Consider the following 20,675-nt stretch of genomic DNA (forward strand, 5'->3'; position numbering starts at 1 on the left):
GCTGGGGTAGGGGACAGAGACACGGGTTCTTTTTCCAGCTGTGTCATTAACCACTGCATGACGGTGGGCGAGTCTCTGCTCCTGTGCCCCACGGTGACAGTCCCACCCTCCCTACTTCACTGGGTATTGAGAGGATAAAAATGAGGTAGGAATCCTAAAAGTATTTGACAGACTTCTATGCCCAGCTCCCTGGTCAAAACATTCAGGCCTGTATCTAAAGACCATCATCAAACCTCCAGGAAAAAATTCCCCCCAAAACTATAACTTTCAAAAGTAGGCAAAGTTAGAATGAAAATTTTTATAGCAGGTAAAGATGCAATTCTGCAGGGTGGACGTGATCCATGAAATAACTTGACTGCTGTATCTCTCTGTTTCTTTTCATTTCCTATTTAAAAATTTTTTAAAAAGTTTATTTATTTTGAGAGAGAGAGAGAGAGAGAGAGAGAGAGAGCAAGCAGAGGAAGTGCAGACAGAGGAGAGAGAATCCCAAGCAGGCTCTGCACTGCCAGTGCAGAGCCCAACGTGGGGCTTGAACCCATGAACCATGAGATCATGATCTGAACTGAAATCAAGAGTCAGATGTTTGACTGACTAAGCCACCCAGGCATCCCTCATTTCCTATGTGAAATAATTCCGATCTTTACTGTTTTCTTCTACTTTCTTTGGGCTTATTATTCTTTTATTCATCCCTCCTCCTTTTCTTAAATTCAAATTCTATGTAGTTAACACACAGTGTAATATTAGTTTCAGGTGTACAGGATAGTGCACTTCCATACAATACCTGGTGCTCATCACAACCAGTGAACTCCTTAATCCCTGTCACTGATTTCACCCAACCCCCCCCCCCCCTTGTGGCAACCACCGGTCATTTTTTCCCTTTTTGAGTTAAACAATTCAGAGTGCTCATTTAAAATTTTTCTATATTTTAACGAATTCATTTAAGGCTATACATTTACTTCTGAATGTTGCTTTAGCTGCATCTCGCAAGCTATTAAGTTGTATTTATAATGGATGGTTACCCTTACATTTTATTTATTTATTTTTATTGTTTGTATTTTTTAAGTTATATTGTTTTAAAGTTATATTGTTCTTATTTATAAAGTTAGCATTAGACATTATTTATTTATTTTTGAGGGAGAGGAAGAAAGAGAGCGTGATCAAGGGAGGGGCAGAGAGGCAGGGAGAGAGAGAGAACCCTAGGTGGGCTCCATGTTGTCAGCCCAGAGCCCTATGTGGAGCTCGAACTCATGAACTGTGGGATCATGACCCGAGCCGAGATCAAGAGTTGGATGCTTAACTGAGTCACCCAAGTGCCCCTATTTATTTATTTTTAAACATTTTTAATATTTTAATATTAAATTAAGTATTTTAATATTTTAAATATTTGATATTTTTAATATTTTATTTTTAGGTAATCTCTACACCCAAAGTGGGGCTTGAACCCACACCCCCAAGATCAAGAGTCTCACACTCCACTGATTGAGCCGGCCAGGCATCCCTACTCTTACATTTTATTTTATTTTTTTAATGTTTATTTTTGAGAGAGAGAGACAGCACACATGCACAAGTGAGGGAGGGGCAGAGAGGGATACAGAGTTGGCTTTGTACTGACAGCAGACAGCCTGATGCTGCTCGAACTCACAAACTGGAGAGCCAAAACCTGAGCCAAAGTTGGACGCTTAACAGACTGAGACCACCCAGGTGTCCCCCACTCTTACATTTTAATATATATATTTGCTTATAAGTTTTTCTAACAAAGTTCAAGGCTATTCAGTATCTTTATTGTCCATCCGGACAAGTAAGGAATTTTTAAAATTGTCTTAAATCTATGCCCTTTTTGAAAAATATAATTGCAGTTATTATTGTGATTATTACTATTATTTTATGGCCAATAGCTCAGTTTTACATATATGTGTGTGTTTATATATGTGTATATGTGTATGCGTGTGTATGTATACATATATGTATATAGTGTGTGTGTGTGTATATATATATATATATATATTGTGTGTGCGTATACATATATTTCTTTCTTTTTTCTTTCTTTCTTTTTTTTTTACCAATTTTCTGCACTCATTCTTGTTTCTTATATCCACTCCTTCCCTTAGGTTCACTTTACATTTTGCTGAAGTCAATATATATATATATATATATATATATATATATATACCTGGTTCTATATTTTTGACTATCGCTTCTTTTCTATTTCTTGATTCTCTTTTGGAATTCCTATTAGGTGCTTATTAGAACCTCTCAATTCTTCTTACCCTCTATTCTTCTTGATGGATCTTTTATATCTTTGCCTTTTGAAGCATGGTCTATATAAATTTCTTCCAGTGACAATATTATTTCATTCCTAAAATTTCCAGTGGGTTATTTTTTCATGTCTATCTATTCTTGTTACATTTATGCTTACTTTTGTTTCTTATGTTCTTGCTTCTCTTGGCAGATACCAACTTTCCTTTTTTTTTTTTTTTTTGGAGTTCTAAATGGGCTTAGGGCAAATCGTTTTGAGATTATTACCTATTTTGTCCTTGATAAGTTCTGTTGATTTAACCTCAGTATCTTCTTTACATTTTTGAAATTGTGCTCTGCAAGCTCATCTTGATGGTTTTTTTTTCTCTTTTTGTCCCTCCAACTATTGGTTTTACCATTCCTCCCTTAGTCCCATTGAAGTCTCCAGTGCAAAACCAAGTCTTACAATTTTTTTTATTATTGTCTAAAATTTTGGTTTTATTCTTTCTAAAAATACTCCACTCAGGGCTCTTAACCCTTGGTGACTTTGTAGGCATTGCAAATCTAGTCCCTGAGCCAGCATGTGGCTTTGCTGGGCCAGTTTCCTCTGGCCTCCCTTTTTATTCATTTTTTTTTTCTTGAAAAAGTTTTCTCCGTCACTGTTGTAGGTTTGCAGGCATGTGGAGGGGGTTAGTGGTAGGTCCACAAGGTGTGGATTTGAGAACCATCCTGACTGACGATGTGAGGTTTGACACAAAACAACAGAATGGTTCAGAGTAATAAATAGTTTTTTCTGTTTTTTTGTTTTTTTTTTTGCGGTTCCATCTTTACAGTTTGCCAGACTGTTTTCTTATATATCTTCATAATCTTTGCAAACTAAGCTGCAAGACAGAGGCTGTTATTATCTTCATTTTCCAGAGGTGGTGGCTGAGGCCCAGCCACTAAGGCAGTGCTTCTTAAAATGTAATGTGCACACGAATCACCAGGGATCTTATTAAAACACAGATTCGGGTTCAGGTGATCTGGGGGTGGGGTCCAAGATTCTGGTTTCTAACAGGTGACGTCGACGCCGCTGGCCTGAGGATCTCAATCGAGCAGGGAGGTGCCAGGGAGCTTGGCCAAATCACTCATGTCCTAAGTGACTGAATGGGAGCCTGTATCTGTCTGACTCCAAAGCCTGTTCTCTATGTCTGCTGTTCCCACTGAGAATCCGGCAATCCAACCACTTACTTTATAGGAACCAGAGTTGGAGGCTTCAGTTGGAGGGAGAGGAAGCTTTGCTTAGGGGAGGGGCTGCTTTCTTCAGCCCCAACTCCTTTCTCAAGGTTTAATGAGGAAGAAAGAGATGGAGAGGGATTGTCTTGGGGGTAGGAAGCACCACAGCCGGGCAGCTGTCAGTGGGTCTGTTGGAAAAATTAATTTTTTAATTAAAAACATCTTTTTCTCCCTCTCTTCTTTCCCCTTTGCTTTAATGTCTCAGTCTGGAGTAATTATGAGTCGCTCTGGGGAGACTGAACCTTAGAAAAATTGTTGGTGTGACTGGCGAGGAATTTATCTGATTAACTTGAGCTCAGCCTTTGAAAAAAAAAAAAGCAAAAGGGAAGTAAAAAAGGAAAGAAAAAAAAAGGGAGGAGGGAAGCACCAGCTCCCAATTCTCCTTCTGGCACAAAACTTAATCACAGCGTCTGGGAGGCCAGGTGGACCCTGGACTAGCTCCCTTAGGCAAGATGAGCAGAGAGGATCGGTGCTCATTTCTGGTATTCCCTTCTCAGAGCTCCCCGCAACCCCCCCTGCCCAAGCTCGGCCCCCACCTGCCCCCCAAGCTTCTCCCCCAGCCCTGGGATGTGTAGGTCTGACTGGCCCAGCATGGGAGGTGATATCTTAGGGTTCTTGAGAAGCAGCCAGAAAAGGAGGCCTGAGCGTTAGAGATTTATTAAATGAGTGATCTCCACAAAGGAGTGAGGGTGGCTGGATAGGAGGGGGAGGAAGCTAGGCAAGGACTGGGGGTCTGCTCACAGCCCGTCCCAGCGGGGAGCTCTCTAAGCTCTCCACTTTGGAGCTGGAGGAGCAAGGAGCGAGGGAAGGGGTATCTGTCAGCCATAGGCTGTGGGCATAACCCCCAGTCAGCACCCTTCCCCTTCGCTGTGGGCAGCTGTGAGCTGTTAGCAGCCAGCACTCACAGCATCTGGGGGACAAATGCAGTGGCCAGGTAAAAGGGATCTGGGTGGGGCACCAAGAGCACCTACTGCAGCTGGACTGGAGGGGGAGCCCGATAGGAGTGGGGAAGAATGGATGGATTTACGGTCATTTAGGAGGTAGAGTTGACAGAACTTGGTGGTTGAATGAGTGGGTGACGAGCGTGAGTTGACAGGGGACTTCCAGGCTCCCGGTTTGGGTGACGGGGTACCAGACGCTAAGATAGGCACCCACAAGAAGGGTAGACCTGGTGCCGAAGGGAGAGTGATTTGTTATCTGGACATGGTGGACATTCAGATGGAGATGTTGAGCAGGCAGCTGGGTGTGCCAGGTTGAAGCAGAGGTGTGGGCGCTCTCTGTGTGGAGATGGAAGAGGGTGGGTGGGTCGGTGTGGGTGGGCCGCGGGGAGAGAAAATGCCAGGCACAGAGCCTTGGGAGTCCCCCACAATCGGGGCCGGCAGAGGACAGGAGGTACAGCCAAAGAAGCAGGAGGAAAACCAAGGGAGTGGAATCCCTGATGCTACCTTTCCTGTCCTCTGTCTGTCTCAATCATTTGTCCCCTCCGTCAGTACATCTTTGTGGGAAGAGGCAGCCATGAGGAGTCTTGATAGACTGATTCCCTTGTGGGACCGGTGCCTGTCTTGATTTGTGGTTGTGGTCTGAGCACCTTTCACACTCCCTGGAGCATAGTAGGTACTCAGGGGAAAAACCACCAGCTGAAGAACCACCAGCTAACACTCATGTGGCACACATCATGCACGAGGCGCTCTATAGAAACTTACTTACCTCTGAGGAAGGCACCATTACTATCCTTATCACACAGATGAAGACGCAGAGGCACAAAGAGGTTAAGTAGCTCGCCCAAGGTCATACGGATGGTAAGCGGCATCCCAGTATCCACGCTCTTAGCTCCCGTGCTAGTGACTGAGATTTGAGGCCAGTCTGTTTAAGAGCAGGGCACATCACTGCTTCACGAAGCATATGCACACATAGTCGCGTGCACATGCAGCCATGTTTGCATGCATGCAGCACCAGGGAGACACTTCTTGTCTGCTGCAGGATAGGATAGTCCACGGCCTTGGGGAGGGGGCACTTGTGTAGCCCTCTTGTCACATTGGCTCGGCCAATGCTACTTCAGATATAAGTCACTAGTCCCCGAGGACAGAGGGTTCTTGGGGGCTGGGCTAGTAGGGGGCAGGTGGAAAGCTCCGGTGTCAGGCAGGACACAAGTCCCTGAGCGTCTTTCGGCCTCAGTTTCCTCCTATGCAAAATGCGACTAGTTATACTTCTTTCCCAAGATATTTGTGAGAATTAGGAGTGCTGCATGGTGTCTGGCACACAGAGGGTACTCCTCAAATGGTGCCACATTGCATGGAGAGGTTCTTACACCCTCATCTTCTCTTTGTCTGGTATTGGAAATTGTAAATATCGCCTGCCGTAAATGGGTGTCTTGGGGCTCATAACTGCAGGCATGCCATCCGTGGAGCCGTCCAGGCGGCTGCCAAGGGGCGAGCAGGGGCTGAGGGGAGAGGCTCAGAGCTCCGAGCGTCCGGGTCTGTGCAGGGGCATCAGAGCTGGCAGTCTTTAGGCAGCCCCAGCCATGACGACCACTAGGGAGACCGCAAAGGTGACAGTGAGGACTCCTGCTGGGGCCCACCGTCAGCTCGGCTGCCCTGAGCACCCAGAGCCAGCACATTCCCAGCTCAAAGGGAAGCCATTCACATTACAGTCTATGGAGTTGGGCTCCAGAGGGGCAGCGCTGACGCGGCAAACAAGGTGATTAATGTCCCTGGAGGCGTGCAGCTGCGGCTTGAGAGCTTCAGGGTAGCAGTCTCACTGCTCCATAACTGTTGGGAAGACCTATAAAGTGGACAGCCCCTTGCCTGGATCTGCCTGCGGCATGGCACTGAGGCCAGGGCAAAAGCTGTCCTAGCCCTGCTTGGGACTACTGCCCTATTGGCACCCAGGCATCTAAGTAGTAGCCCTGAGCACACCATACCTGAAACCCTGACTTAACACATCTTCTGTCCCGGCTGCAGTCTGGGAGCTCTCAAGGGCAGGGCTTGGCCCTCTGCTCTCCCTTCTCTCCTACCAAGCACAGGGCTGGGCACATGGAAAATAGAAATCATGCTAGAGGCAAACTATGAGATTAAAATACCAAAGTCTTTCCTCTACTGAAGAGACATTTCCTTCTCAGCCTCCAGCTGTGCCCTGGGCCCTGCCTGGGTGGTGAAGACTTGAGAATGGAGCAGATTGACCCTGCCGTGGAAGGGTCACAGCTTTGTGGGGGGACAGACATGTAAACACTGAGACTCCAGTGCAGCCAGAGCTATGAGAGATGGCATGCAGGAAGCCATGGGAGTACCAGGATGGAGAGAGGGGGCATCTGAGAAGGTTTCCTGGACAAGGTGATCCCTGAGTTGAAAACTGAAGGATGGATGGGGGTTTGCCTGGCAGAGTGGAAGGAAGGCATAACAGGTACTCATGCAAAGGCATAGTGGTGCATAAGGGCCAGGCCTCATGAAGGATCTGCAGGCTTGTCTGGGGGCAGAGGGAAGAGCGGGGGGCAGACCAGGTGTCAGGAGAACAGGGTCCCAGTTCTTCCCTCCCCTTCTCTTCCTTGCTTCCTCTGGGCCCCAGTTTCCTCATCTGTGTAATGGGAACTGAGCTACTTCATCCCCAAAGCCCATTCAGCTTGGAAACTTTCAGACAACCTTCCAGGAACTTGTCTGGGTATACAGGAGCTGGGACCCTCTGGGGAATGCTTATAGGTTTGTTCTGGTTAATCCAGGCTTAACTCTCTGGGTACCAAAAATATTTACTCTATTACAAGTATTTCTGCCTCTTCATAAGCTAAGTTGGGCCCCTCTGCCTGGGAACACCAAGGTTGGGATCTGCTGGGACGGCTGAAACTCCACCGGGAGTGGTCCTCTTTGGCTTGCCTGGGCGAGGGGGGCAACTTTGAGCTTCGGAAGGGAGTTCATCCAAGTACTACTATCTCCCTTTACAGGGACTGCTACCTCGCGGTCGCTCTTTCTTCCCTTTATAAACATCGCCAGCCAATCAGCTCACGCCTTCCCCCCCTCTGAGCTGGAACTGACCAATCACACTTGATTTAGTTACGCCATTGCTAGTTGCTGAAGGCTACCTCCCCACCGCAGAAGGGTTTGGGTTTTAAAAGTCCAATCCTGGGTCTGGAGCTCATCCAGGAGGTTGGGTGCGGGGAGGGGGGTTGGGGGGGGGGCGGGAGATGGATTTAGGATTTCCTGAGAGCAGTGTCCAGTTGGTTCTGCCTACCATCAGAACTCCTGCAACTCAGGAGGACGGAGCACTCTGCCCAGGGCAGTCCTGGAGAACTTCCAGGAGGGGGCGCCGAAGGAAGGGTTTTCAGACTCAGCTTTGGCGTCCTTTTCTCCGGAAGGGGTGCCCTCTTCTGTCCCCTGCTGGCAGTCTCAGCACTCCCGTCCTGGCAGCGTTGGGACACCTCCCTGCCCCTCTGCCAGTCCTGGCACTGTCCTGATCCTTACGAGCCACCCTGCTCTAGGACCCCTTTCTTCTCTCCTCACACATACTCAGGGTCATGCAGAGTGTTGGGAGTCAGTATTACCCGTCCTCCCACCACGCCCCCCCCTCCCCCCAGTAATGGTCCAGATGCTCCTGTCTGGCTCCATAGGCTAGGGTTGGAAGGGACCCCCAAAATATGACATGGGGAATTCAGAGAAAAGGGGAGGCGGGGAGCATTGTGTGAACAAAGGCTTGGGATGTGTATGAGAATGTATCCATGTATATCTGCCTGTATACCCACCATGTGCGCATATGCTGGTGCTTCCATGAACATGCCTTGAGCACACATGTGCATGTGTGTTAAATGCCAAGAAAGGATATTGGTTGGTGCCTCCTTGTCTTGGACTTGTAGATTTTCTCACCTCCCTGCAGTCTTCCCATGAGAAGCCTGGTGTCTTGGGTCCTGGGCTCTAGTTCCCTGCACACTCAGGCCCCTGAGCCCTATCCCCATCCAGTCCCCGCACCATCCAATGCAGCGACTTCTTGATGAAAATATTGATGAGATTAACACACAGCAGAGCCAGCATCACCTCAAAGTGAAGAAAATCCAACTCAATCCGTCAGAGTTCCCACTATCAGGGCTGCTGGCAGCCCACAGGCCACCTAGTTTTACTTCTTCTGGGCCCTAGGTGGAGGGTGCTGCTCCCACAAAAGATGTCAATCAAAAGGGCCCAGAGAGGATAGAGGGGTGAATAAAATCAGTGCCCCCCTCTGCCCCAGGCTCTTGGGCCTTGTTCCTCTGAGCAGCCTCGGATCCTCCTCTGTGCTCAGGCTAGTCCCTTCTGGGTGGAGCCAGGTTTCTTCTCATAGAAGGGCCTGCTGTGTTATCTGGGTATATTGAGGGGTCAGTTCACTGACCTGGGGCAGGAGGAGGAGGCCTGGCCTGAGGTCAGGGCCTGGCCTCACCAAAGACTCTGTCCTCTCTGAGCCTCAGTTTCTGCATCTATAAAAAGGGACTCCTGATCCCTGAGGCTCAGATGAGGGAAGATGCGCAGGGTCTCTGTGACCTGTGAATTGCTGGGTCCACATTGGGAGCATATCTAAGGGCATAAGCCAGAGATGGCAAATGTTTGGTCCATGGACTGCTTTTGAAAAATTGAACATTTAAAAAACGGACAGTTTCTGAGCAAAGACTGGCTTTTGGCTTCTCTTGAAAAATCAGCAGGCCTATTTCTGGTTACCTGACCCCTGGGTGAAGTGACCCCTGGCCCTTTCAGAAAAGGCTGACATTTCAGATGGGGTCTTCCCCAGTGACCCAGACAAATGAGTGGCCTCTATTCAGGTAGGGGAGGAGGGCACAGCTGCCTCCTGGACCCCTCAGTGCACACCTCCTCTCTGTTCCCTGCCCCTCAGCCCAGCTGTGCTCTGGGAGCCTGATTTTCTGCCAGGCAGGGAGCAAGGAAGAAGTTGAGCCTTGGTTGTGACTGCTTTTCATCCTCCTCCATTGCCTTGACCATTGCCCACATGGCATATCCTTTCAAGACCCAGGGAGCCAGCTGGGAAGGTTCTTCCAGAGCAGGTGTAAGCTAGTCCAGATATTCATTTCCTCCTTACTCCCTCAGTGAGACTCCCTTGTACTCAGGCAAAGGTTTGTGCTGTGGCCAGCCCTGTGGGATCAACCATTTGAGGCAGGGCCAGGAGAGCCACTCTCATCAGACTGGAAAAGGGAGTTCTTGATCCACCTGTCTTCAGCTATGTGACCTTGGGAAAATAACTTAACCTCTCTGGGCTAAGTTTCCTCACCTGTAAAATACCTACTTCCATGGGCTGTCACAAGGATCCAATGGGATTAAGTGTAAGATAATTTCCTGACACAGGTCAGGCACACAGGAAGTACTTAATAAGTGTTTGCTGAAAGGAGGAGTTGAGGGTCCTCAGGCCTAGCAGTGGAGCCTGCATTGTTGCTCTTTAGTGGAGCCTGAGTAATGGGGTCCTGTGGCTGGCTGGGGCTGGATGTGCTGACAAGAGTAAAGGGCCTCTTCCTTGAGACTTTGCCCCTTCTGGACTGGGATAACTGGGAGAATGTGGGAGGGGGAAGAAAAGAAAAAGGGGTAGCTCCTTCTCTTTCCCTATCCTCTACCGTTGTAGTTGGGACACAGCTCTTTCCTCATGAGTTGGGCCCCTTCCTTGAATGGGGAGGGTCCCTGCCTTCTTCAATCACTAGAATCTTGCTGCCTGGTTCTTGACTGAGATATAGAGTCTCAGGGGCCCAGCGAAGCAGGATGTAGAGGTAACAGATGGCTCCATAACCAACTGGAGTTAACTCATGAGGTTGCCCCTTCAGAACTTGTGAAGGGTGGGTATGAAGACTGAGGAAGACACTGTACCCAGTTTTTAACTTGCAAGCACAGGTAGGACAGGGATATTCCAGGTCCATCAGTGGGGGCGGTTTAGGAGAGGGAGGATCTGAGTAGCCTTTGAAAGGAGGGCCTCTCTCCTCCTTCTCCTTAATGCTTCCATCTTTCAGGCATAGAAATGGAGACCACTGCCTTCTCACTGGATGTGCTTTCTGGAGCCACAAGCTGGGGGTGAACATCTGGGTCCCACAGGAGAGGGGCTGCTCAGGGGAGATAATTGTAGTGATAATGGCAATTAATGACATTTACTGAGCACCTGGGCTGTATACCTCCTGCCACACTTACCCCAATTCCAGGGCTATATAGCCCAGCTCACCTCAGTGTGGCACAGCCTTTACGTGAAAATTCAGATGGGAACAGAGCCACCAACAGAGAAGAGGGACAGGTGCATTATTTCATGAACTTCACAAAAGGATTCTCCTTGGTGGTGGTGGTGAATCTAAGAAATAGCTCCTGTGTGTGTTTATGATAATAGTCCATGTCTAAAATGTTGATTTACCTGTCTGGTTTTAAAGAACGTGTTCAGAGAACTAAGCTTTGGGGTCTACAGACGCCCTGCCCATCCGTACGCTGGAGAGGTATTTCAGGACCCTGGAGAGTGCTCTGAACAAGGAGGGTGCGTGGAATGAGGAGTTGGGTTTTTCAGAACAGGTTCATCCTGCCAAGTCATCATATGCATGGGACCTGGGCCTAGGGCCCTGGGGACATGACTTACCCAAGTAATTTAGTAAGTCAGTGGTTTCGTGTTTCCATGTGGCCTGACTGCCTGGGACCGTGTCCTTCAGAACAGAAGCAAAAGTAGGGGCAGTCCAGCTTGCCTCTCTGTGCTGAGTCTGCAAAGACACAGGTGTCACTTACTGCACTCTAAAAAGCATATGCAAATAGGAGTATTGTAAGTTGAATCCTACCCCCAGCACCCTGGGTGGCTCTGGGCTTGGGGGCAGTAGTTGGCTGTTTTGATGGGCAAGGTGGTGAATGGTTATAGTCATGACCTCTGCAACCTCACTGTTTGAAACTGAATCTTGGCTCTGCCTCTCCCAGGCTGTGCAAATTTGGGCACATTGCCTAACTTCTCCATTCTTCAGTTTCCTTATCTGTAAAAGGGGTATGATAAAGCACCTACTTTATAGGGTGTTATGAGAATTAAACATAATATATAAAGCACTGAAGGGAATGTTTGGCATGTGGTTAGTACAGTAAAATGTTATTATTTTAAAACCCAAGCATTTCTGCCTCAGGTCTGATGCATAGCCAGGTTCCACCCATGGTATCCCTGGTCTTGCTTATAGGGTCAGACTTGGAAGAGGCAAATGTTTCCTGGGCTTGTAAGCTGTTGGAGTGTCTAGGAAGCACTGGTTTGGGAACTGGGAGGACCAAGTGCCCCAGGCCAGGGGCTCTGGAACTCGGAGGGGAGGTTCGGTTCTGGCACCAGCTCTCTCCCTGCTCCTTCTTCATAGAGGTTTCAAGCATGGTCTTGAGCAGCCAGCAAGGTCTAGACTCAAATCTTGGCTCTGGGGCTTATGGGCAATGACCTTGGGCAAGTCATTATTCGACTATTAGAGACTCATCCGTGTCTGGCTATAACGACACACTTAACATGGTTATTCAGAGGATGAAATGAGAAAATGTAGGTAAAGACCAAGCACAGACGCTGTAAGGGCTTTGTAGTAGTGGCTGTCACATGGCTGTCTTCCGGATGTCTCTGTTTCATTTTGGGTCTCTGCCACTCCCCTCTCCCTCCTGACGGATGAGGTTCTTACTTCTTATGGACTTCCTGGCTTGGTTCAATCCAGAGGATGTGGGCATCTCTGGAATGAGCCCATCCAGGCCCAAACCTCAGAGGAGGCTTTTATTTTATTTTTTATTATTTTTATGTTTATTTCTGACAGAGAGAGAGACAGAGAGAGAGTGAGTGCACGCATGTGTGCGTGAATGACTGGAGGGGGAGGGGCAGAGAGAGAGAGAGAGGGAGACAGAGGATCCAAAGCAGGCTCTGCTCTGACAGCACAGAATCTGATGTGGGGCTCGAACCCACAGGTTGTGAGATCATGACCTGTGCCGAAGTTGGATGCTTAACTGACTGAGACACCCAGGCGCCCCCAGACAGAGGCTTTTAAAAGATAAGAGAGGTGCTGGTCTTTCGTGGCCCATTTCTTGTAGGCTCACCCCTTCTCTAGGCTTTGCCTTAGCAGAAATGCCCTGGATTTCTAAACAGCTCCTTTGTCCCATAGCCCTGGGCAGATACCATCCTCCACCTCCAGCTCTGCCCCATTCCAATAGCAAGTGGTGAAACATTTATCCTATTAACAGCTCAGATTTGACAAGTGTGAACTGGGTGGGTTCTAGGTCTTATCACATAGGTTGTCTCATTTATAATTAGCTTTTAATTAGCATCTACTTTGTGTTTGGCAATGTGGGAAGCACTTTACACATCTTTTCTTATTTAATCACTCAACTGCCTATAGAGGTAGCTATTATAACTAATTTTATTTTACAGGAGAGTAAACTGAATGCTGGACGGGTTCAGTGATGCTTGGGTCACAGGGAGGGGGGTCTTGAAGCTGCGGGGAAGAAGTTTGTAAAGTACTTCACAAAGTGCCCAGCATGTGGAACTGACTCAATAAAAGCTGGCCAGCCCTGTCCATCCTAAGTTCCCTCTCCAGAGCCCCTAACTGAGATGGCTCCTCTTCCTGCCCTCTATCCCATCCTGGTACCAGCTCTTCTAAGAATGCATTAGTTTGCATTTGAGCTAGGCACAATGGTGGAATTTCAGGTACTGTGAGTTGAGTAGAGGTGATGGGAGGGGGCGGGGAGGACACAGAAAATGGCCACTGACTCCACTCATGGCTAAGGCTCCTTTTGTTTTGCTCTTGTGGTCATGTCCAAGAGGGACATCCAGGGGCCCGGCTGCCGAGTCAACATGAAGTGATGTCTGGTTGTCATGAGTTCTCATTAGTGGATTATTCATTCTGTCTGGGAATTTGAACACAGCCTCATCCCCTCACTCTTCCCCTGCAGCTTCTCTGGGACTAGGGTGGGGGTAGGGCCAGGACTTCAAGGGCTTCAGATTCCCTTCTGTCACTATCACAGGGTCTGGCCTGGACTATGACCTCTCTGAGATACCCATCGGGGCCACAGAGGAGACCTGGCTTCTCAGTGTGGCTCTGCTATGGGCAACTCACCTTCGGACTCAGGGCAGGTCTTTGTCCCTCTTTGGACTTCAGTGTCTTCATCTGTAAAATGGGACGATAGGACTGGCTGTTCTCTGAGGCTTTCCCAGCCCTCTCATGCAGTAAATACCACAGAGAATCCCTCTCCCTGCTTTACCTGCCTATTAGAGAATATGTAGAAGGTGGGGACAGAGGACCTGAGGTAGAATAGGATTTGAGGAATGAAGCAGAGGGAGGAGTCTCAGTGGTTCCTAGCACTCCCGGCTTGAGCAATTGGTTGATTGGGGTGTTGTTTATTGAGAGAAGGGAGAAAAAGAGGCAAGAGTGGCTATGGGGAGGGATGATGAATTCATTTTTGGATCCATTAGACTTGAGATATTTAAGGGATGGGCCTAAGCTAAGCCAACATGGAGGCGAGATTGGATTTGAACCAGGGTTATCTGTATCAAGGCCCATGTTCTCTCTAGCACACCACCCCAGGCAGAGTGTGCGGTGCTCACTTGAGCTACTGAGGGCCAAGAAAGGGTCAGAGAGGGCTCATGTTCAGGGCAGGGCCAGCAGCTGGGAATATTAGTGGTAGGGGAAAGCAGAAGGCTTAATCAGGGGAGAGCCTCCTGGAGGAAGAAATTGAATGTTATGTTCTATAGATATCATGAGAGGGTGAGGTCCGAAGGGGAACAGGACAGAAGCATAGTCAGAAGGGTCCTTGAAGGCCATGTCCAAGAAGATGATGTGACTTGCTTGAAGTCACACAGATAGTCACAGAGCCAAGATTCCAACCAGGTGTGCCTTAATCCATGGTCTCTGTTCTTAATCCACCCCATAGGATAATGCTCTCAGGGCATGAGGCCTGGTCAGGGGAGAGGGGGGTAGCCAGGAGCTAGACAATGCAATGGACTTAGTCTCTCTCAATTCAGACTTATTTTCCCCAACCCATGTGTGGTCAAATTCCAGATGAATGAAAAGACAACAGAGTTCTGACCCCTGAAGTCAAAGAACACAAGAGCTGGGAATGTCCTAGTTTTAACACAGATCCGACTCTAGGTACAGGATTGCTCTTGAATGTAGGTGGCATGTATAACTACTTAGCACCTTTGAGCTCAGGGGCATACAGAATCTCCCTTGGCCCCCAAACTGGTCTGTCACTATGCCCAAAAGTCCATCAGTGCACCCTGACTTTGGAATAGACCTTGCCCAACCGGGCCCCGACCAAAGAGGGAGTGCGTCTTTGGCACAGTGGGCACTTACCAGCCACTTTCCTCCTGGGCAGAAGGGATGGAAGTCCCTGGAGGGGACCATTCCCCGTGGCTCAGGAGAAGACCAGTCTGACATTCAAAGGGGCTGGCTTGCCTGACAGAAGGGCAGGGAGCCGCTGGGCACAGCAAGCTGCAGCGGTGGCAGCAATGGTAAGTGCCAGCAGCTCGCAAGTGAATATGCAGTGTCAAATGGGGTGCATTACTCTCCGTGCAAATTAAAAATTAAAATTAATCAAACACTCAAATTGATTTCCTTCCCGTCTGTTTGCTCTGCTGTGCCAGTCAGATGCCTGCCTGCCTGCCTGGTCCAGTTGAGCCCAACTCCAGGCCAGGCCTGGGCAGCTCAGGCTGTTGCAGAAGTCTCTGGGATGGGCTTAGGAGCTATAGTCACCTCATTCCCACCTTGGGAAATCCAGTAGGGGTCAACCCAACCAGGTCCCCGAGCCTGAGACCTGGTGCTGGGCTTGCAATGGGGGGAAGGCAGGAAAAGAACATCACTCTAGTCTAGAGGAAACACTCACATTGGGCTGGGAGGCAGGACCCTAGGGAATATTCATGGGGCCATCATTGACTGATCTCAGTTTCCGCATCTGTGGAATGGGGAGAGAGAGACAGATGGAATAGGTGCCCCCTGGTTCTTGTGCTGGCTTATGGTCTGACTGGCCTTCCCTAGGGATGGACTCATCTCCAATCTCCAACCAGCCAGGGTCCCTGACCTCTCCACCCAGGCCTTGATCTACCTACCACTTATCATTGGGCAACCATGGGCAAGTCACTTGACATCTCTGAGCCTCCATTTTCTTCTGGGTAAAATGGGAATGATAATACCAGTGTGTGAAAGGAGAGGAGCATGCAAGTTTATTGGGATCAACACCCACGGCGGGGAGGGAGTGAGGAAACAGAGTGGGCAGAGGGAGAAGTTGGACTGTGACACCTTCACAGTGCAGATCCATGGGCATCTCTGGGCCTGAGCTGTCTGAGGGGTTGACCTGAGTTGGGGTGAGAGTGTCAGGTCTTTATCCCCAGCTTTGACCAGCTGTTGAATGCAGCTGCCTGTGGAAGGGCAAGCCCTGGGTGAGGAGCCTCTCGCTTCAGCCGAGGGGAAGCTACTCATCTGTGGCCTGCCAACCTTGACAGCCTGCCAGCAGCAGGGAGGAGTGTTTCGGCCAGAAGGCGGGTGTGGGTAGGGCATTGGGGTGCCTCCCCAACACTGCAGTCGGGGGAGGTTGGGTGAGGGTCCCCTGGAACAAGGCTGTGAACCCGGCAGGAGTCAGTGTACGATAAGCCGCAGTCATTCTGTTGAAAAGGCTTTGGGGACTCCCTCCTTTCCTTTTGCCTTCACATCCTGACACTCAACCAAGCTCTATCTTGGAGGGCTTGGTGAAAATCAGGATGTGAAGGCGAGGAAACCTTCAAAGTTCCATCATCCTTCCATGACATTCAAGGACCTTGGTGACCAGACCTGATCCCCTGTCCTGGCGCCTCCCAGCATTACACCCCCTTGACAGTGTGGGTGCTTTCTTATTTTTCTGCAGTTCTCCCTCCCTCCCTGCATTCTAACACCATCCGTGTGGCCAGCACATACTCCCTGAACCCCTGCAGTGGCCAGGCCTGGGCTGGTTGGTGTGGTGGGTGCCGAAGAATCAGAGGTGACCCAGACCCAGTTGTACCCTTCCACCCCACCCCCACATTTCTCCTTCCCTAGCCCCCACCCCTCTGTGAATTCCTATGCTCCTTCAAGGGCAGCCATTCCATGGCCATCTGGGGAGAGCCAGATCCGGCTGATGCCAGCCCCGGTGAATGCAGTGGGGTCCCCCTCACCTCTGAGGCTCAAGGCCAGACTCCAGGGGCTCCTGACTCTTGGTTCTATGACCCTGCCAGCCTTTAACCCCCCACCCTAACCAGAACTTGGAACCTTGGCCTTCTTTTGTGGATGTGGCTGTTCACGTGCTGGTCTGCCCACAGCCTGCGCACTTCCTGAGGACAGGGCCCCATGGGCCTGTCACAGAGTATACCTTCCGTGAATGGGAGCTGAATGGCAGGTCTGACATCCCCTCCTCCCTGACGCCATAGCTACATACACTCCCAGGTCCCTAAACTCTCCCCACCCCACTGGCCTCCCAAACTGCAACTCTAGTCCGATCTCTCAGTAACAGGCGGGGTCGCCTGTCTGCCCACCACTCTTGCCGCTTGTGTCTATGTCTCCCAGGGGTGTTGATCTCAGGGTCCCAGGAGGATGCTTGGTAGAGGATCAGTGCCCCTGATAGACTAGTTGGACCCTCCAGCTTCCTTTGTCCTCTCTCCTACATAGGGAGACATGAGGAATAAAGAATTCTACCCTTTTACAGATGGGAAAACCAAAGGCCCAAGGATCCAGTTCAGCCTGGGGCTTGCTGCTGGCCTAGTGCCCCCTGAGCCTGCCTTCCCCAGACATTCCCAGATGGAGCATTCCAAGGGGCTTTCCTCTTCCCCCAACTTCCACCTGGGCCCTCACCCGCTTCCCCCCATCAGATGTCTGGGAGTCCCTGTTGGCCATAAGAGCTGAATTGGGTCCTTGGGCCTGGGGGCTCTAGGACCTAGAATCTGGCTCTGGTGGGGTCATTTTCATTGTTTTATTTTTTCTATTCCCTAGTTACGGGCTGTGGCCAGAATCAACCAGAGATGGCAGAAAGGACCAGTGCTGTCATTGCTTTACAGTTATGGGGGACAGGGAGGGGCAGGCATTGCCCTGAGTTATTTACCTAGAGTCTAAGTGGAGCCTGGGCCAAGGTCTTCTGTTTCCCTCACCATGCCACCAGGTCACTGTCAAGTCTGCGTCCCCAACATGCCCTACCCAGTGCTAGGGTCTGGGCATTAGAAAAAAGGGTTGGAAGGGCATCTGGGTGACTCAGTCGGTTAAGTGTCCAACTTTGGCTCAGGTCATGATCTCACAGTTCATGAGTTCAAGCCCCACGTCGGGCTCTGTGCTGACAGCTCAGAGCCTGAAGCCTGCTTCAGATTCTGTCTTCCTCTCTCTCTCTGCCCCTCCCCTGCTCACACACACACACACACACACACACACACACACTCTCTCTCTCTCTCTCTCTCTCTCTCTCTCTCTCAAAAATGAATGAACTTCAAAAAATATTTAAAATAAAGAGAAAAGGGTTAGGAAGGGTCCTTGGGTGTGGGGTGCTGAGTGGCAGGTTGGGAAGCAGCTGGAGGAGCTATAGGATGCTGTCCTCTGCTTCACATCTCCAGGGACAGTCCAGAGCCACCAGGCTAAACTCCCAGCTCCTTACAGGACCTCTAGAACCTGTTGTCCCGACCCTATGCCACCTGCAGCCCCATCTTCAATCCTCTCTCCTTGTGCTCTGACTGCATGGGCTTTCTCTCCTTTCCCTCACTGCAGGGCCTTTGCATGTGCTATTCCTTCTCTCTGGAGCCCCTACTCCTAAAAATTAATGTCTATCCACCCTTCTGGTTGTAGGTCAAATGTCACATCCTGCAGGAAGCCTTCCTGACTCCCAAGACCAGCCTGGGCCTCCACCTACCAGCCCCATGATCCTTCCTAGCACTTGTCCGAGGGGTAATTCCACATTTCTTTGCATGACGGTTTGAATTGTTTCTTCCTCCAGATTCTAAGGTCTCTGATATGTATTTCCCACACCTGGCACAGCGCCTGGCATGGAGGAGGCCCTCAATCAATGTTTGTGGAAAGGAGGAAGAACAATGGCTCTCAGTTAAAATCCCGGAAGCTCATGCTAAACCTTGGTTTTCTCTTCTCTGAAATAGGAATGGGAACACCAGGATCAGTGTGAGGATCAGCCAGTGACTAAAGGCTCCTGACACATAGTTGGTTAATAGTAAAGAGGAGGAAGGAGGTTAGAGTGGGCTTGGGGTAGTTGAGGAAGGCTGTTTAGGGGTGGAAGGACCTGAGAGGTGGATGGGTTGTGTAAGCCAAGTGTGAGGGGCCGGTGGGAAGAGAGACAGCAAAGAGACAGCCTGGCTGGGTGGGGCAGTTCTCTGAATCTTTGGTGACCCTATTTATGTTTCGGCCTAACCCAGGAAGCCAGGGGATGGCCGAGAAGGCAGGCAGGAAATGCCTCCTGCCTCCCTGGACTCTGTGCGGGCCGCTCAGCCTCAGGCCGGACCTGGCATGGTGATGGGGTCTGGGATGCTGCCAAGGTCTCCCCCACTGGCCTACGGAGAAAGCTGAAAATAGCAGAGGGGCCCTGGGCAGGCATCTGCAGGGGCACTGACCCAGCCCTTGTGGCAGGAAGCAGCCAGCTCCCAGTTTCTGGTGAAGGAGCTCCTTCCTGGAGCTGCTTGCACTGGCCTGGCCCCCAGCCTCTGGCCCCCAGCCCCCAGCCCCCAGATGCTGCTGCTCTGGCAGTGAAGAGCGATTCCTCTAAGTGGGCTTGTTCATTATTCATGTTTGCCTCTCTGTAAAGCCTGCTGGGAAGCAGAGGTGGCAATAGCTCCTGGCCACTAGCACAAGGGCAGGACACAAGGGGGTCCCAAAGAGATCTCTGTACCTTCCTGCCTCTGTGCAGAACCCTTGGATAAGAGGGCCAAGGCCTGGAGCTGCTGAGGGAAAATAAATGACTTAGAGTTACGTTTTTTGCAGCCGTAGGGCACACCTGCTTGCCCCCATACGTAGGGAGGAAGCTGAGGCTCAGAGAGGGTGTGCTACTTATCTGAAGTTGCACAGCAAAGCTGGGGGCATAAATTCCCACGCATAGACATAAAGGCTGTGTGGCTCTCAGAACAGGAAAGTGGGAGAAATGAAGGGGGATTAGACTGGAATTGCTGCTCCGCGTGGATGTCAGGCACTCCTGGGAAAGGCTGTTTGTCTCTGTTTGGCTTCCCTGGGGTCTACCTGGAAGCCCTGGGAAGACTCCTCAGGAGGTGTGTTGAGCCAGAGCAGGCAACAGCCGTGAGCTCATCTCCCCTGAGGCCCCCAGGAAGTCTGGTACGAAGGCAGAAGAGAAATGGCTGGGAAGGGAGGCAAAAGGAAGACACGAAGGGCCTTTGGGATAGGCCAGAAAGCCAAGCTCAGGTGTGGGGAAGGAAAAGGACATTTGCTGAAGGCCTACTCTGTGCTGGGTCATTCCTGTGCATTCTTCTCTATGAACTCTTCACCAACCTCCTTGGTGGCCGAGTATTTTATTCCCCTTGTACAGAGGAGCACTGAGGCTGGCAGTGGCACTGGCCTGACACCAAACCGTGGGGTCTTTGCAGGGCACCTTGATGGGTGAAGGCCAAAGTCAGGCCTTCCCTGGACTCACAGCCACAGCGAAGCCTGGGCTTCTCCTACTTCCAGCTCCTGTCAGCAGGGGGAGGCTGTGCTGCATCTGGTTGCAGGAACTGGGAGCAGAGGTTGGGATTGGGATTACTAGGACAGGAGAGGAGGTCTCTTTCAACAGCTCCTGGTTTGGGAGCCCTTGCCCATGCCTCTGCGATGGCTGAAAGACGGGTAGGGCTTCTGCCTGGATTTGCTAAGTGTCAGCCTTGCTGCTGCCCCAGAACCAAGATGAAACTCTCGATTCAAGGCTCTCATAGCTCCTCTTCCCTCAAATACACCCCTCCTTCCTATTTTCCACTGCCATGTTTTGACAAATTCTCTTCTCTTGGCATGGGATGCCCTTTCTGTTCCTTCCAGCCTGGCCAACTCCTACTCATCCTTCAACACCTGGCTTCGGTGTCACCTCTTCCAGCTTGCCTGAATTTCCTCCATCCCCCAAAGTTCCCATCATGAATTCTTTCATTTTTTTTAAGGGCAGGATTGTGTCCGAATCATCTGTGTGTCCCCAGTACCTAGCGCAGGATGAGGTTCAGAATAGATGCTGATCTATTCTGAACAAGTGGGCAAAATGCATCCCTCTGTGGAGATCAGAGAGCAAGGGTCTAACTGG

The 20,675-nt window shown here is 50.2% G+C and overlaps 1 long non-coding RNA gene across 2 annotated transcripts; it reads right to left on the reverse strand.

The window, feature by feature from the left end:
* Nucleotides 1–2,331: 2,331 nt before the first annotated feature.
* On the reverse strand, nucleotides 2,332–11,216 carry LOC121042026 (uncharacterized). 2 transcript variants are annotated; one of them, XR_005795945.1, is made up of 3 exons: nucleotides 11,068–11,216; nucleotides 5,218–5,373; nucleotides 2,332–3,638 (listed from the first exon to the last, which is right to left on the reverse strand). It is a non-coding gene; the product is annotated as an uncharacterized LOC121042026 (long non-coding RNA). The 2 variants fall into 2 exon arrangements; XR_005795944.1 differs by having other exon boundaries at nucleotides 5,218–6,041.
* Between the last annotated feature and the right edge of the window lie 9,459 nt (nucleotides 11,217–20,675).

Source organism: Herpailurus yagouaroundi, unplaced genomic scaffold, assembly GCF_014898765.1.
Source record: "Herpailurus yagouaroundi ecotype Mexico unplaced genomic scaffold, PumYag 184, whole genome shotgun sequence".
Classification (NCBI taxonomy): domain Eukaryota; kingdom Metazoa; phylum Chordata; class Mammalia; order Carnivora; family Felidae; genus Herpailurus; species Herpailurus yagouaroundi.